Below are 16592 nucleotides of genomic sequence, written 5' to 3'. Positions count from 1 at the left end.
TGTTCACATACAAGGTTAACTCATTCTTACTCCTCCTGAATCCATTTTGGATTAGATATGAGTCAATCCTTGCATACTAAGCTCTTGGAGCTTATTTCAGGCCATAAAGAGCCTTTTTGAGCTTGTATACTTTGTCTTCTTGAACCTCTACTTCAAATCCTTCAGGTTGCTGCACATAAATCTCCTCATTCAGCAACTATTCAAGAATGCAGATTTAACATCCAAGTGAAATACTTGCCATCTATTTTGGGCTACCAAAGACAACAATAATCTTATAGTGTCATGCCTAGCAACTAGAGCAAAAGTATCTCCATAATCCACCTCTGGTTGCTGAGCATAACCCTTCACAACAAGTCTAGTTTTGTACTTGAAGATAGAGCCATCTGGATTTACTTTAATTCTATAAACCCACTTCACATCAATTGCATTTCTGCCCTTTGGTTTGGAAGTCAATTCTCAAGCTCCATTTTTCTCAATTGTTGCAATTTCTTCTTTCATGGTATGTTGCCATTCTTTAGCTTGAGAAGCCTTTTCATAGCAGCTTGGTTCTGCTACTGCCACATTACACCTCTCATAAATATCAGAAAGAGACTTGAATTTAGGAGCACGAGCTTCATTATCGAAATTAGACTCCTTTTCAGATTCTGAATCAGAATTAAACTCGTTTCTAGATTCTGAATCTCCATTGCTAGAGCTTTCAGAAATAATTTTTGGCTGCAAAGAGTTTGCTGCTCTAATAACCTGCTCTTTCTTAAAGTCCCAGTAGGCTCCTTCATCAAACTTCACATCTCTACTAACAACCACTTTCTTGGTTTTCACATTATAGATCTTATAGCCTTTTGATGAAGCTGCATAGCCCAAAAAAATACCCAAATCAACTTTATCATCCAGCTTCACCCTCTTGACATCAGGAACAAGCATGTAGCAAACTGATCCAAAGACCTTTAAGTGGCTTGCAGAAAGCTTTGACTCAAACCATGCTTCAGCTAGATTTTTCCCTTCCACTGCTCTAGTAGGAAGTCTCTTCAACAAATACATAGCTGTGTAAATAGCTTCAGCCCAAAACGTCTTTGGTAGCTCTTTCTCTTTCAACATACATCTGGCCATCTCAACAATTGTTCTGTTCTTCCTCTCAAAAACACCATTCTGTTGAGGTGAATAAGGAACTGAAAGTTGATGTTGAATACCAGCATCTTCACAAAATTTGCCAAATTCTTTTGAGGTATACTCTTTACCGTTATTGGACCTCAAAGTTTTAAGGACACAGCCACTTTGCTTTTCAACTAAAGCTTTAAATTTCTTAAATACATTGAAAACTTGACTCTTGTTGCTCAGAAAATACATCCAAGTCATTCTAGTCAAGTCATCTATAAACAAGATAAAATACTTGTTTTGGCTCAAGGATGGCACACTCATAGGCCCACGTACATCAGTATGTACAATCTCCAATTTTTCAGTAGCCCTCCAAACTTGATCCTTAGGAAATGAGTGTTCATGTAATTTATCAAATTGACAACTAGGACACACCTCATCACAAATAGAAACAGCAGGCATGTCTATAAGCATATCATGAGATTGTATAAACTTCAAAGAATTCAAGTTATAGTACCCATATCTTTTATGCCACAACCAAGATTTATCTACATCAACTTTACATGCAGATTCAACACCATTAGAAGACATTAGAGGAAAGCTATCACTGATCATTCTAACCTTTACAACTTCAGAATTATTTGAGTCATAAATATGGCATGAAGAGTCTTTGAAAAATAAGGAATATCCTTTTTTTCATCATTTGAGCAACACCTCAGTAAATTCTAATCTAGATTAGGAATGTAAAGAACATTAGAAATATACTTGGTACCTTTCTTTGTTTGCACAGCAACGGTACCCACTATCTCTCTATTTCCTATCTTCACAGTAGCTTTTACTGATTTGTCCATGGAGACAAACAAACTTTCATCTCGAGCCATGTGACTTGTACAGCTACTATCAACGAACCAAGTGAGGTTATCAACAACTTCACATGACTGAGAGGCCATGAATAGATGATCTTCCTAGTGCTTAGGTTGATCATCGATGAAATTAGTTTGATGATTCTGCTGCTGGTTTTGAGATTTGCCCTGTCTAATTCTGCAATCTTTGGAAATATGACCATACTTCTGCAATCTACAGGTTGGACAAGGTGGAAATTTACCTTTTTTGTAGCACCACTTCCATTTTTAAGTTGCTTGCTCTGTTTCCTTTTTTGGATTCCAACACCTACTTTCCTTTCTGTTTTGCAACAAATACCTCCTCGGAAGCATCTTTTTGTCTAAAAAATCTTCTTTGCTCAGTAGCTTGCAAAGAATTTATGAGCTCAGGTAAGGTAATCTTGTTCAGATCTTTAGAGTCCTCCAAAGATGAGATTTTAGATTCAAATCTCTTAGACAAGCTCACAAGAACCTTCTCCACAACTCTTTTATCTGATAAATCTTCACCCAACAATATGATCTTGTTGACCACAGCCATTAATCGATCTGTGTACTCCTTCAGAATTTCATATTCTTTCATTTTTAGAACCTTAAACTCCCTTCTCAAGTTGAAAACAGTCATCTGCCTCGAGCTTTCACTTTCTTGGAACTCCTCCTTGAGTTTGTTCCAAGCTTCTTTTGCAGATTCACAAGCCATGATTCTTGTAAAAATCACATCAGAGACAGAGGCATGAAGACATGATAGAGCCTTGAATCCTTTAGTACACTCTTCACTATGAGCTTTAATCTTAGCAACAGTAGGATTATCTCTCAAGGGAGTTGGTTCTCTACCAGTTTCAGTCACCTCTCATAGGTTAAAAGCTTTGAGATAATCTTTCATCTTCACAACCCAAATCGCGTAGCCTTCTCCAGAAAATACAGGTGGTGAAAGAGCAGAATACTCACTAGAAACCATCACTATACACTCTAGCGTTTAAAAGTTTTTAGTGAAGGGTATTCTCACTTGTTTTCTCCCTTTTACAGACCCTTAAAGAACATAAGGGGCTCTGATACCACTATTGGATAATTAAATACTGAAATTAGATATTTAGAACTGAAAACAAATATAAATGATAAGCTGAGACATAAATCAGAAAATCTCAGTAATTTCTTTAACTCTCTCATTCTCTTCTTAGAGACGATCATTCATTAATTATATAAATAAAATAAAGGTGATTACACATATTATAAGATATTAGCAATCTCACGAGTAAAATAAGAAAGTATGGCTAAAATAAAGTGATTTATACTATAATCAACTATCTAATCTTTTCATTATTACATTCACACCAAAAAGTAACTTTAATAAAAAACATTAATTAAAACTTAACCTAAGTATATAGGAAGTGTCATTAGTCAACGGCTATCAGCAAACACTGGGTTCTCTTTCTGTTAGCTTCTATCTTTTCTAAATTAGCCACCCACGATAGCAGAAGCTTGTCAGCGCCTAAAGGGACTTCCGTTCTTACTGAACACCAGATACCTGCATTCGCTCAGTTATTATTAGTGCTCTTAGTCCAGATTCCCTATCCCTAAACCCAGACGACATCGCCAAGGAAAGTAAAAACTGGGCAGCTTCAATGTCTCTACCCTTAATAGCAACAATCAAAGGCTCGAACCAGGACAACCAGCTATAAGTGAGTTGGTAACGTGGAGAGGAAGAGAAGGAAGAGGTCTGAATCGGGATTTGCAGGGTCGGGGGTGATGAAGAGCTCGGAGCAACGACGAGCCTTCTTCTTATTAGGCGAGGTGGGGGTAAGCTGGATTGGTTTTGCGTTGGGCATGAATCTACGGCCGGAGCAAGAGCTAGTGGTGAAATAAGAATGGTGAGAATTGAGAGAGTTGGGGAGAGGATCTATGGATATCGCGTAAGGTTCCTTTCCGGTGATTTTCGAATGACCCTGTGGACGAAAGCGTCGCTGCTTCTCTTCTCGAACTCCATCTGCTCTCTCCCTATCTGTGAGATGCGTCTTGAGAATCCTGACCTCGAGGGCCTTGCAATGAAAATGGAGACGTGAAGGGTCTTGGGCAAGCTTAAGAAATGGCCTGGGCTTTCCTCCCAGAAAGAAACAGGCTCAAATATTTGTACTTTTCAGTTTTTGTAATTTTCCTATTTATTTTATTTAATTCTTGTAATTTTTTAATTAGAAGCTATTTAGCCTAGCTGGTCTAGCATAAAGAGTTAATTTTTATTAAATATAAAGACGTTTTATTTAGATTTTTTTAAAAAATGTAAATCAAGTAGTTAATTATGATTAAATATATGTACTTGATTCACAATAGAAAATAAGAGCAAAGTTTTTTATTTTAAAACCACTCAAACGAAATATAAGATTAATCGAATGATAGGTCCTGCCCCGCAGCAGCAGCATCATTGGACGTGCATGAAATATTGCTATTTCTTGTTTCTATTTGAATTCCATGTCCTCCTGCCTCTGCAGAACTACAATGGCAAAACAAACCACACTAGAGAAGAAAAGAAAATATTCAAGAATACAAAAAGTTTCTCATGGAACTGTGTACTATTCATTCGTTTAGTTACCATTTGGAAATTATGGCTTTGTGAAGTTACTCCATTTATTATTTCAAAGTCATGAATTGAGCTTTGAAAATTTTTTTTTTTTTCTTTCAATCAAAATAGAGATAAAGTTGCATATGTGAACAGTCACATCTTTGCAATGTCATACACACACCATAATTAAATTAATTACGTATTTATATAATTTTTTTATTCATATCTTTTCAGTTATGGACTATTATTTTAAATAATAATAAAAAAATTACTATCACTAATTTTATCATTCATAAATAATCTTTGGTAATTATCTATGAAATTCATAATAGCGATTTTGAGACTAGCATCCAAAACGGATCGCAAATTAGCTTTACTAATCTACCAACTCTGAGAATCACTAAGCTAAATATTATTAGTCACAATCAACAAAAACGGCAAGAGCCAAATATTTTCCCCTAGATTGCTTGGAGAAAAAAATTTCAAACAACTATTAAAATTGTCGGTGAATTTTAAAAAGCTAGCACAACTCTACAAATTTATCATTCTTTATATTAAAAAACCGAAATAAGGAGTTTTCCCCTTGGGTGGAGTGTTGGAGTAGAGAAGAAACCCATTACAAAATCTTAAAAATCTACAAAGATATGAAACGATACACCATCAGTATTTTAAAGAAGTGCAGATATCCATTTATCCACCAAAGAAAGATTGAACTTTTTGATTTCTACAGACTAGCTGCAGCTTTATCTTTCACTTGAGCTATATTTTGAAGTTCAGTACTTATCTATCTCTTTTGTTGTTCGTCCTGGTATTCTGCCGGCAATTAGTGATCACCAAAAGTAAATAAGCACTCCAATGGTTAGTGATTTACAATGATCTCAATTAGCCAACTGAAACAAAACAAACAGATAGACAAATAAATAAACCTCTTTCCAACCAATCTAACGATTCTTGCAATGAGACAGTCCTCATCCTCTGAGAAATATGGCCAATGTAATACCCGGCTAGACTCCGGTATCGGAATTCCTACCGTCCGGTGGAATCTCGGATGTCGGAAGCCTCTAGTAGGGTAGAAACATGTTTTCATAAAATGTTTTAAAGTATTTCATGGTTTTAAATATGAAAATTTAATGAGTTTTACATGAAAAGTCTTTGGAGGAAAACCCAGGTTCGGCCGCCGAAAGTCAAGTTCGGCCGCCGAACATGCATGTGTTTTGGAGGCACGTTAGGCCCCCGAAAGCATGAGTGAGGGCAGTCCAGGTTCGGCCGCCGAAAGTCAAGTTCGGCCGCCGAACATTGCATGGATGCGGAGGCACTTTCGGCCCCCGAACGTGGCCTGGCCAGCCACCTATAAAAGGGGCACTTAGCCGAAATGGGCGAGCTTTCTCCCATTTTCGTCCACAGCAAGCTTCCGACCTTTCCTTTGCAACTCTTGTGTTCTTCTTCCAAATCTCTTCCATTTTTCTTGAGTTTTAAACTCACTTTGCAAGTTTTGAACATTTAAACCAAGTTTTGGAGCTTTGGGAACTCAGGAGCTCATTTTCGTGAATCTCTAAGTTTAGGTCGTCTCCCTCTCGATCTTCAAGAGGTAAGGGCCGATCTTAAGCTCCTTATATGTTTTAAGTAAGTTTTATGCTAGATCTATGGGTAGAAATGCATGTTAGGTTATATGTTGAGTTATGGGTTAATATTGATGTTTTGGTCAATGTGTGTTGATTGTGGGTGTTTGAAGTGTTGTAGTTGGGGTATTTGATGTTTTGAGGCCCCCTAGGAACTTGTATGCATGTTTTGGTTGAGATATATGCATGATTGGTGAGTTTGGAGGCGAAAATGCACAAAGGAGCCAAGTTTCTGCCCTTTGGCAGAAACCAGGTTCGGCAGCCGAAGGCACTTTCGGCCGCCGAACATGGCTGGGGAGGCAGGCCTTTCGGCTGCCGAAGTTGCCCCCGAAAAGAGACTTTCGTCTCTGTCTGGCACTTTCGGCCGCCGAAGGTGCCGCCGAACCTACCCGAGTTTCGTCTCTGTCTGGGACTTTCGGCCGCCGAAGGTGCCGCCGAAAGTGCCCTGTTCAGCCATTTCATGCATATTTTCAGGTGATGTTTTCATGATATTTTAGGGGGGTTTTGGGGGATATATTAGAGTTATGTTTATGTATGTTTGGTCCCTCATTGGAGTCCACCTGTGTAGGTTCGGACCCGAGGAACCAAGGACCCCAGCAGTGAGCCAGCTGCTACAGAGTTTGTCAGAGTCAGCCAGAGGTGAGTGGAACTAAACTTAACCTTTTAAATTAAGAAATGAAATGCTTTTATCATGCTTCATGCATCATGATCATATTATAGGTTGTTTGCATTAGAATTCACGACTATGCCGCATTGTATTGTTGTGATAAATGATAGTGGATGGACATTAGGATGATTCATTAGCCTTCTGAATACGAAGTCCTGTGGTGCCCATAATAGGGCCGGGCAATACGAAGTCCTGTGGTGCCCATAATAGGGCCGGGCAATAGCTCCGAGTACGAAGTCCTGTGGTGCCCATAATAGGGCCGGGCAATACGAAGTCCTGTGGTGCCCATAATAGGGCCGGGCATGGAGCTGAGGGATTTTTGAATCAGTCCATCTGTGGTGTGATTTGTTTGTGCAGTGACGCATTTCATGATAGCATGTTTTAAATATTCTTTCTATAGTTCTACTCACTGGGCATCTAGCTCACCCCCCTCCCCTAACCCCCAGGTTTGCAGGTACGGGATAGATAGAGAAGGCAAGAAGAGAAAAAGTCATAAGTATGTAATAGTTAGTTTGTGGACATGACAATTGTATTATGATGAAATGTAAAAATATTCAGGATGTTATGTAATGAGGTTATTGAGGATAGAGTTGTGCTTGACCATAGTATATTATTAATCCCTTTTGTATATACATGATCTTATGTTATGATGTTATGTAAACTAACTCAACACAGGTTGTTTTGCCTTTAAGGCTTGATGAGATCCCACAGAGGGACTATGTTATGTATATGTTCAGAGTATGCACAGGTTGAGTTAGTTGATGACAGTATGTATGAAGAAAAGTTTTAATTATTATGCATGTTGTTGATCATGTATGGGATTATACAGGTTTACAGGTTATATGTCAGGCTTGCTACGGGTCCCGGCGGCCTTAAGTCGACCCGGATCCTAGCGCCGGTAGCGGTCCGGATTTCCGGGGCGTTACAGAATGGTATCAGAGCCCTAGGTTCATATGGTCGGACCTAGAGTGTCGGGCTCATAGATGTTCTAGAAGGTCAAGCACAATAGGAAGGTCATGTCCACTAGGATAGGATGTTGAGTCCTGTCTTGCATGATGATGTGAAATGCCATGATTATATGCATGTGCATTAACGATATGCTATACTATGTGATGAGGGTTCATGTGTGCCCACATGAACCATATGATGCTAATGTTTGCTTGTTATGAGCTGTTTTTTTCAGAGAATAGGATGAGAGGAACTCGTCGATCTGCGCGATTGACTGGAGTGCCACCTGAGGATGAGGGCACGAGCGCCCGTCCTCCTACATTGCCTAGGGCAATGTCTTGTAGAGCCAACAGAGATAGAGTGTCAAGGGACCCTAGAAGGTCTTTTGATGCTAGCAGAAGGGGGACTGATAGAGGAGGAAGTTCTTCAGATGTGAGGGAGGTTATGGAAGAGGATCAGAGGAGGGATGGGAACCTGGATGTGAGCATGCAGGAAGAAGGGACAGGGGAGTCACAGGGAGGCGTTCAGGCCTCGGGGTATGGTTTTCCACCCCATTATCCACCCTTCCCACAGGGTTCAGGGTATCCGATGGGAGGTACATCGGATTACTCCAGCTTTAACCCCTACCCTACCTACATGCCTTATCCACCTTTCTATCCACCTTACCCACAGTACCCAGCTTATCCACCCTCACCCTTCTATCCTAACTCGGCAAACCCCACCTCGGGGAATGCTGCACCTCCACCTCCACCACCTACAGAACCAGCAGCCCCAGTTACTCAACCTCCTAGACCTAGCTCAGTCGATGGGAGCAAGGTAAAGATGACAGACTACCTTAAGCTAGATGCTCCCAAATACAAGTCAGGGGATGACCCCTTTGAGTATCTGAGAGTAGTGAAGACAATAACTGATGAGCTAGGGGCAAGTGACAGCAGGGCCATTCAGATGGCAGGGTTCACTTTAAAGTGCAAGAAGGCACGGGAATGGTTCAAGTGTTATGTGGACCCGAGACTAGACGGTATGACATGGGAGGAATTTGCGAATGAGTTCGCTGGATGGGCTTTTCCAGACAGTTCCAGAGAACTGAAGATGATTGAGTTTGAACAACTGAGGCAGTCAGAGCACATGGGTGTAGAGGAGTTCACGGATAAATTCTTGGAGCTATTGCCTTTTTCAGGGCAAGCTCTAGATTCAGATACGAAGAAAGCCAAGAAATATGTTATGAAGCTGCATTCCAGGTACTCCTCGTTGGTTCAGTCAGCTGAGAGAGAAAGTTTCCACACTGTGGTGGATATGGCTCGAAGAATGGAGGCAAGTGCTATAGTTGAGGGGTCAGTGACCCAGTCTTCAGGGGTTAAGACCCCAAGCAGAGGAGGACCAGGTTTCTCTTCTCAGAGCTCAGGTAAGAAGAGGTGGGATAACACCACCAAGAAGCCGAAGAAGAATAAGTTTTGGAACAAGTTGAAATCCGGTCTGGGATTTGGCGGTGGCTCGAGCTCAAGCTCAGATGGTACAGAATGCCAGAGATGTGGAAGACCGCACAGGGGAGTGTGTCGAGCTGGGACTAATGCATGTTTCAGATGTGGACAGGAGGGACACATAGCTCGGGATTGTCCTAGAGCACCTTTTATGGGCCAGCCCCAGCAGACAGCTTCTGGTAGTGTGGCACAGCCAGCAGTTCCAGCCACAACTCAGGGCAGTGGCAGAGGTAGAGGGAGAGGGGCAGCCTCTTCTTCTGGTTCTCGAGGTGAAGGTCCATCAGCTCCAGCCAGGATCTTCACCATGACTCAGCAGGAGGCTAACACATCCAACACCGTGGTGTCAGGTAATCTCGTCATTGGGTGTTCTGATGTGTATGCATTAATGGACCCGGGTGCATCTCATTCATTTATTGCTCCGAGAGCCGTTGAGAGGTTGGGTCTGATAGTCTCTGGGTTAGAGTGTCCCCTATGGGTCAGTGGACCCAAGTGTGACCCGTCAGTGGCAGTGTCAGTCTGCCAGTACAGTCCAGTTTTTGTTGAGGGAAGATGTCTCTCCGCCGACCTTGTGGTTCTAGATTTGACAGACTTTGACGTCATTCTAGGGATGGATTGGCTATCTACCCATGGTGCTACCTTGGACTGCAGGGACAAGGTAGTCAGGTTCAGAGATCAGAACGGGTCAGAGGTCGTCTTCAGAGGAGACAAGAGGGGTACACCTAGAGGTCTGATATCAGCTCTTCAGGCTCGTAGGTTGCTTAGGAAGGGATGTCAGGGGTACTTAGCTCATGTGAGAGAGCTAGACAGTCAGGTCAGGGAGCCGGCCTCGGTGCCAGTTGTCCGAGAGTTTCAGGATGTCTTTCCAGATGAGCTTCCAGGTTTACCACCTGCTAGGGAGATAGAGTTCGAGATAGAGTTGGTGCCTGGAACTAGACCGATCTCTATCCCTCCCTACAGGATGGCCCCAGCCGAGTTAAAGGAGTTGAAAGAACAGTTGCAAGAGCTGGTCGAAAAGGGTTTCATCCGACAGAGTACCTCACCTTGGGGTGCTTCGGTCTTGTTTGTGAGGAAGAAGGATGGATCCCTTAGACTTTGTATCGACTACAGACAGTTGAACAAAGTCACTACCAAGAATAAGTACCCATTGCCAAGGATCGATGATCTATTCGACCAGCTAGCCGGAGCGGGTTGTTTCTCCAAAATAGATCTAAGATCGGGGTACCATCAGCTAAGGATAAGGGATGAGGATGTGCCGAAGACAGCCTTTAGGACCAGATATGGGCATTTTGAGTTCCTTGTAATGCCGTTCGGGTTAACCAACGCCCCTGCAGCATTCATGGATCTCATGAACAGAGTGTTTAGCCAGTACCTGGATCACTTCGTTATTGTCTTCATAGATGATATCTTGGTGTATTCCAGGAATGCAGAGGAGCATGCCCATCATCTGCGGTTGGTCTTGCAGACTTTGAGGGAACATGGCTTGTATGCCAAGTTCTCTAAATGTGAGTTCTGGCTGAGGAGCATTTCATTCTTGGGGCATGTAGTGTCAGAGAATGGTATTGAGGTAGATCCCAAGAAGACAGAAACTGTAGCTAACTGGCCTAGACCCACTTCAGTGACAGAGATTAGAAGTTTCTTGGGTTTGGCAGGTTACTACAGGAGGTTCGTTCAGGACTTCTCGAAAATAGCAGCTCCTCTGACCAGACTGACCAGGAAGAATCAGAAGTTTCTGTGGACCAACCAGTGCGAAGAGAGTTTTAAAGAGCTTAAGAAGAGGTTGACTTCAGCACCAGTGTTAGCTCTGCCGTCTAGTGGAGAGGACTTTACAGTCTTTTGTGATGCGTCCCGCGTGGGACTGGGTTGTGTGCTTATGCAGAATGAGAGGGTGATTGCTTATGCTTCTAGGCAGCTAAAGAAGCATGAGTTGAATTACCCCACACATGACCTTGAGATGGCAGCAGTAATCTTTGCACTCAAGATGTGGAGGCATTACCTCTATGGGGTAAAATGTGAGATCTTCACAGATCATAAAAGCCTACAGTACATCCTGAGTCAAAGAGATTTGAATTTGAGACAGAGGAGATGGGTAGAGTTGCTGAGTGACTATGATTGCAAGATTCAGTATCATCCGGGTAAGGCGAATGTTGTGGCAGACGCCCTAAGCCGGAAGTCACTAGGCAGTCTATCCCACATCGCGGCAGAGAGGAGACCAGTGGTGAAGGAGTTCTACAAGCTTATTGGGGAAGGTCTACAGTTGGAGTTGTCTGGTACAGGTGCCTTAGTGGCTCAGATGAAAGTGACACCCGTGTTTCTGGAGCAGGTGGCTCAGAAACAGCATGAGGACCCGGAGTTAGTGAAGGTTGCCAGGACTGTTCAGTCAGGCAATGATAGCGAGTACAGATTCGACAGTAAGGGGATCCTCCGCTATGGGAGCAGACTATGTGTACCAGATGACATTGGGCTAAAAGGAGACATTATGAGAGAAGCTCATAATGCAAGATACAGCATTCACCCCGGAGCCACCAAGATGTATCAAGATTTGAAGAAAGTTTATTGGTGGCCAGCGATGAAGAAAGAAGTGGCACAGTTTGTGTCAGCCTGCGAAGTGTGTCAGAGGGTGAAGCTGGAACATCAGAAGCCGGCTGGAATGCTTAACCCGCTACCTATTCCAGAGTGGAAATGGGAGAATATAGCTATGGACTTCGTAGTGGGGTTACCGGCGGCATCCAACAGAGTGGACTCCATATGGGTGATTGTGGACAGACTCACCAAATCTGCTCACTTCATTCCTGTCAGGAGTGGCTACTCTGTGGACAAGTTGGCGCAGGTGTATGTGGATGAGATAGTCAGACTGCATGGGGTTCCTGTTTCAATAGTATCAGATAGAGGGCCCCAGTTCACCTCCAGATTTTGGCGGAGTCTGCAGAATGCCATGGGTACTAGGTTGGATTTCAGTACTGCCTTCCACCCCCAGACAGATGGACAGTCAGAAAGGACCATCCAGACTATCGAGGATATGCTTAGAATGTGTGTGCTGGACTTTGGCGGTTCTTGGAGGCAGCATCTACCTTTGGTGGAGTTTGCCTACAACAACAGCCATCATGCTAGCATCGGGATGGCTCCATATGAAGCTTTATATGGGAGGAAGTGCAGGTCACCTGTTTGCTGGGAGGAGGTTGGAGAAAAGGCCTTGGCAGGGCCTGAGCTAGTAGAGATTACCAGCAGGGTGGTACCCATAATCAGAGAGAGAATCAAGACTGTTGCAAGCAGACAGAAGAGCTATGCAGACGTCCGCAGAAGACAGTTAGAGTTTTAGGAGGGGGATCTGGTATTGCTCAAGGTGTCTCCAATGAAGGGAGTGGTTCGCTTCGAGAAGAAAGGTAAGCTAGCCCCACGATACATCGGACCCTTTGAAATCTTACAAAAGATTGGGAATGTGTCGTACAAGCTGGATTTACCTGCTTCGATGGAAAGAATCCATCCGGTTTTCCATGTTTCAATGTTGAGGAAGTTTGTGTCAGATCCGAGCAAGGTTCTTAGTGAGCCTGATATGGAGGTCCAAGAGGATCTCACCTATGTTGAACAGCCAGTACGGATCATAGACACCCAGATCAGAAAGTTAAGAAACAAGGAAATCCCGATGGTGAAGGTCATGTGGAACCACCACAATTTAGAGGAATGCACTTGGGAGACACGGGAGTCTATGCTCCAGCAGTACCCTCATCTCTTTTAAGGTTAGATCCCTATGTGTTTATATACCTTGTATGTATGTTGTGTTTTATGCCATGCTATGTGTACTAGTTGAGGAACATTCGGGGATGAATGTTCTTAAGGGGGGGAGAATGTAATACCCGGCTAGACTCCGGTATCGAAATTTCTACCGTCCGGTGGAATCTCGGATGTCGGAAGCCTCTAGTAGGGTAGAAACATGTTTTCATAAAATGTTTTAAAGTATTTCATGGTTTTAAATATGAAAATTTAATGAGTTTTACATGAAAAGTCTTTGGAGGAAAACCCAGGTTCGGCCGCCGAAAGTCAAGTTCGGCCGCCGAACATGCATGTGTTTTGGAGGCACGTTAGGCCCCCGAAAGCATGAGTGAGGGCAGTCCAGGTTCGGCCGCCGAAAGTCAAGTTCGGCCGCCGAACATTGCATGGATGCGGAGGCACTTTCGGCCCCCGAACGTGGCCTGGCCAGCCACCTATAAAAGGGGCACTTAGCCGAAATGGGCGAGCTTTCTCCCATTTTCGGCCACAGCAAGCTTCCGACCTTTCCTTTGCAACTCTTGTGTTCTTCTTCCAAATCTCTTCCATTTTTCTTGAGTTTTAAACTCACTTTGCAAGTTTTGAACATTTAAACCAAGTTTTGGAGCTTTGGGAACTCAGGAGCTCATTTCGTGAATCTCTAAGTTTAGGTCGTCTCCCTCTCGATCTTCAAGAGGTAAGGGCCGATCTTAAGCTCCTTATATGTTTTAAGTAAGTTTTATGCTAGATCTATGGGTAGAAATGCATGTTAGGTTATATGTTGAGTTATGGGTTAATATTGATGTTTTGGTCAATGTGTGTTGATTGTGGGTGTTTGAAGTGTTGTAGTTGGGGTATTTGATGTTTTGAGGCCCCCTAGGAACTTGTATGCATGTTTTGGTTGAGATATATGCATGATTGGTGAGTTTGGAGGCGAAAATGCACAAAGGAGCCAAGTTTCTGCCCTTTGGCAGAAACCAGGTTCGGCAGCCGAAGGCACTTTCGGCCGCCGAACATGGCTGGGGAGGCAGGCCTTTCGGCTGCCGAAGTTGCCCCCGAAAAGAGACTTTCGTCTCTGTCTGGCACTTTCGGCCGCCGAAGGTGCCGCCGAACCTACCCGAGTTTCGTCTCTGTCTGGGACTTTCGGCCGCCGAAGGTGCCGCCGAAAGTGCCCTGTTCAGCCATTTCATGCATATTTTCAGGTGATGTTTTCATGATATTTTAGGGGGGTTTTGGGGGATATATTAGAGTTATGTTTATGTATGTTTGGTCCCTCATTGGAGTCCACCTGTGTAGGTTCGGACCCGAGGAACCAAGGACCCCAGCAGTGAGCCAGCTGCTACAGAGTTTGTCAGAGTCAGCCAGAGGTGAGTGGAACTAAACTTAACCTTTTAAATTAAGAAATGAAATGCTTTTATCATGCTTCATGCATCATGATCATATTATAGGTTGTTTGCATTAGAATTCACGACTATGCCGCATTGTATTGTTGTGATAAATGATAGTGGATGGACATTAGGATGATTCATTAGCCTTCTGAATACGAAGTCCTGTGGTGCCCATAATAGGGCCGGGCAATACGAAGTCCTGTGGTGCCCATAATAGGGCCAGGCAATAGCTCCGAGTACGAAGTCCTGTGGTGCCCATAATAGGGCCGGGCAATACGAAGTCCTGTGGTGCCCATAATAGGGCCGGGCATGGAGCTGAGGGATTTTTGAATCAGTCCATCCGTGGTGTGATTTGTTTGTGCAGTGACGCATTTCATGATAGCATGTTTTAAATATTCTTTCTATAGTTCTACTCACTGGGCATCTAGCTCACCCCCCTCCCCTAACCCCCAGGTTTGCAGGTACGGGATAGATAGAGAAGGCAAGAAGAGAAAAAGTCATAAGTATGTAATAGTTAGTTTGTGGACATGACAATTGTATTATGATGAAATGTAAAAATATTCAGGATGTTATGTAATGAGGTTATTGAGGATAGAGTTGTGCTTGACCATAGTATATTGTTAATCCCTTTTGTATATACATGATCTTATGTTATGATGTTATGTAAACTAACTCAACACAGGTTGTTTTGCCTTTAAGGCTTGATGAGATCCCACAGAGGGACTATGTTATGTATATGTTCAGAGTATGCACAGGTTGAGTTAGTTGATGACAGTATGTATGAAGAAAAGTTTTAATTATTATGCATGTTGTTGATCATGTATGGGATTATACAGGTTTACAGGTTATATGTCAGGCTTGCTACGGGTCCCGGCGGCCTTAAGTCGACCCGGATCCTAGCGCCGGTAGCGGTCCGGATTTCCGGGGCTTTACAGCCAATAACCTTGACCTTTTACATTTGCTTCCGATGTAACCAAAACCACCCAATTCTCATACTAATGGAAAGAGAGAGAGAAACATGGGAAAAAAGTTACATTAGTAGCATTACCTTTAGTGTCATTTGAGGAGTGATCTAGTGAGTACCCCATTTTGTTAATGTAGCGTGACTATTTGAGGAGTGATCTAGTGAGTCCAAAAGTTATTTGGATCAGTTTGGACCTGACTGTTTCATTTCTTGCACTCAAAATGGTTAATTCAAGTTATTTAGTAGTTTCATGCTAACTATTATATACAATTTCAATTTACCATAAACCACCGATGTGGAACGTTACACATAAATAAGCAACTGACTTTCACAAGAAATGTATCGTTTTTTATGAGTTTCAGGAAAGTCTATATATATCTAGTAGATCTTTAACTTTGTTTTCATCCGTTATGCGCTAGTCTTTTTCAATCTTTTCTACTCATTCACTCTATTACACATTTATAGGTTGCCCTCAGCAATACTCTTTTTCAATATTCTTATTTTGGCTGTGCCCTAATTGTGGAAATAAGAATTTTTTTTCTCCGTTTAATGAAAGGAAAATTTATCATATGTACTCCATCAAAGTATAATTTTTTTTTAGTAAGAAATATAAGTTTGTTAGTTTAATAAATTTATGTGAATTTCATTATAAATATTGTGTTTTAATCTTTGATTGATAAAAATAAGTAGGAAGCTCTCTTACATTAATATTATCGTTAAGACAGCTATTGGAATTGGATATTTGAATTGATATATTCATGTTTTTAGTAGTTATAACATGCGCATTTTAGCATTTTTATCAGTAACATCAAGGTACTTCCAATTCCAAATAAATTAGCCCATCAAGTTGATGACACTTCCGTTGCGTGATTAAGTTGGCCATTGCTTTCTTTTCTTCAGATGGACAACAGATGATAGACTCCTTTATTTTCTTCCCTAGATTACTTTTGGATTTCAATTGGATTAAATGTAGCTAAAAATAAATAAATTCTTTCTCCAACATAATAACATTTAAATGAAAAAAGCATTAATAATTAAAGAGAAAATAAACACTTTATTTTCGTTACAACAAACCACAACATCATTCGTCTTGATTGGATTATTATAAACCACAAACCGTCCAATGTATAATTTCTAATGATATTTACATAGAATAGCAATCGAAAAATCTTAGAATTGATTGAGAAGCGGAGAGATTTTGAATGCTAACTCTCTCATTTCCTACAAATTTTGAACGCTCTCAGATGGGTTTTTCAAAAGTAC

Source organism: Manihot esculenta, chromosome 17 (genome assembly GCF_001659605.2).
Source record: "Manihot esculenta cultivar AM560-2 chromosome 17, M.esculenta_v8, whole genome shotgun sequence".
In the NCBI taxonomy this organism is placed as follows: Eukaryota; Viridiplantae; Streptophyta; class Magnoliopsida; order Malpighiales; family Euphorbiaceae; genus Manihot; species Manihot esculenta.
The sequence above is the reverse complement of the archived record's forward strand: the minus strand, read 5'-3'. Positions refer to the sequence as shown.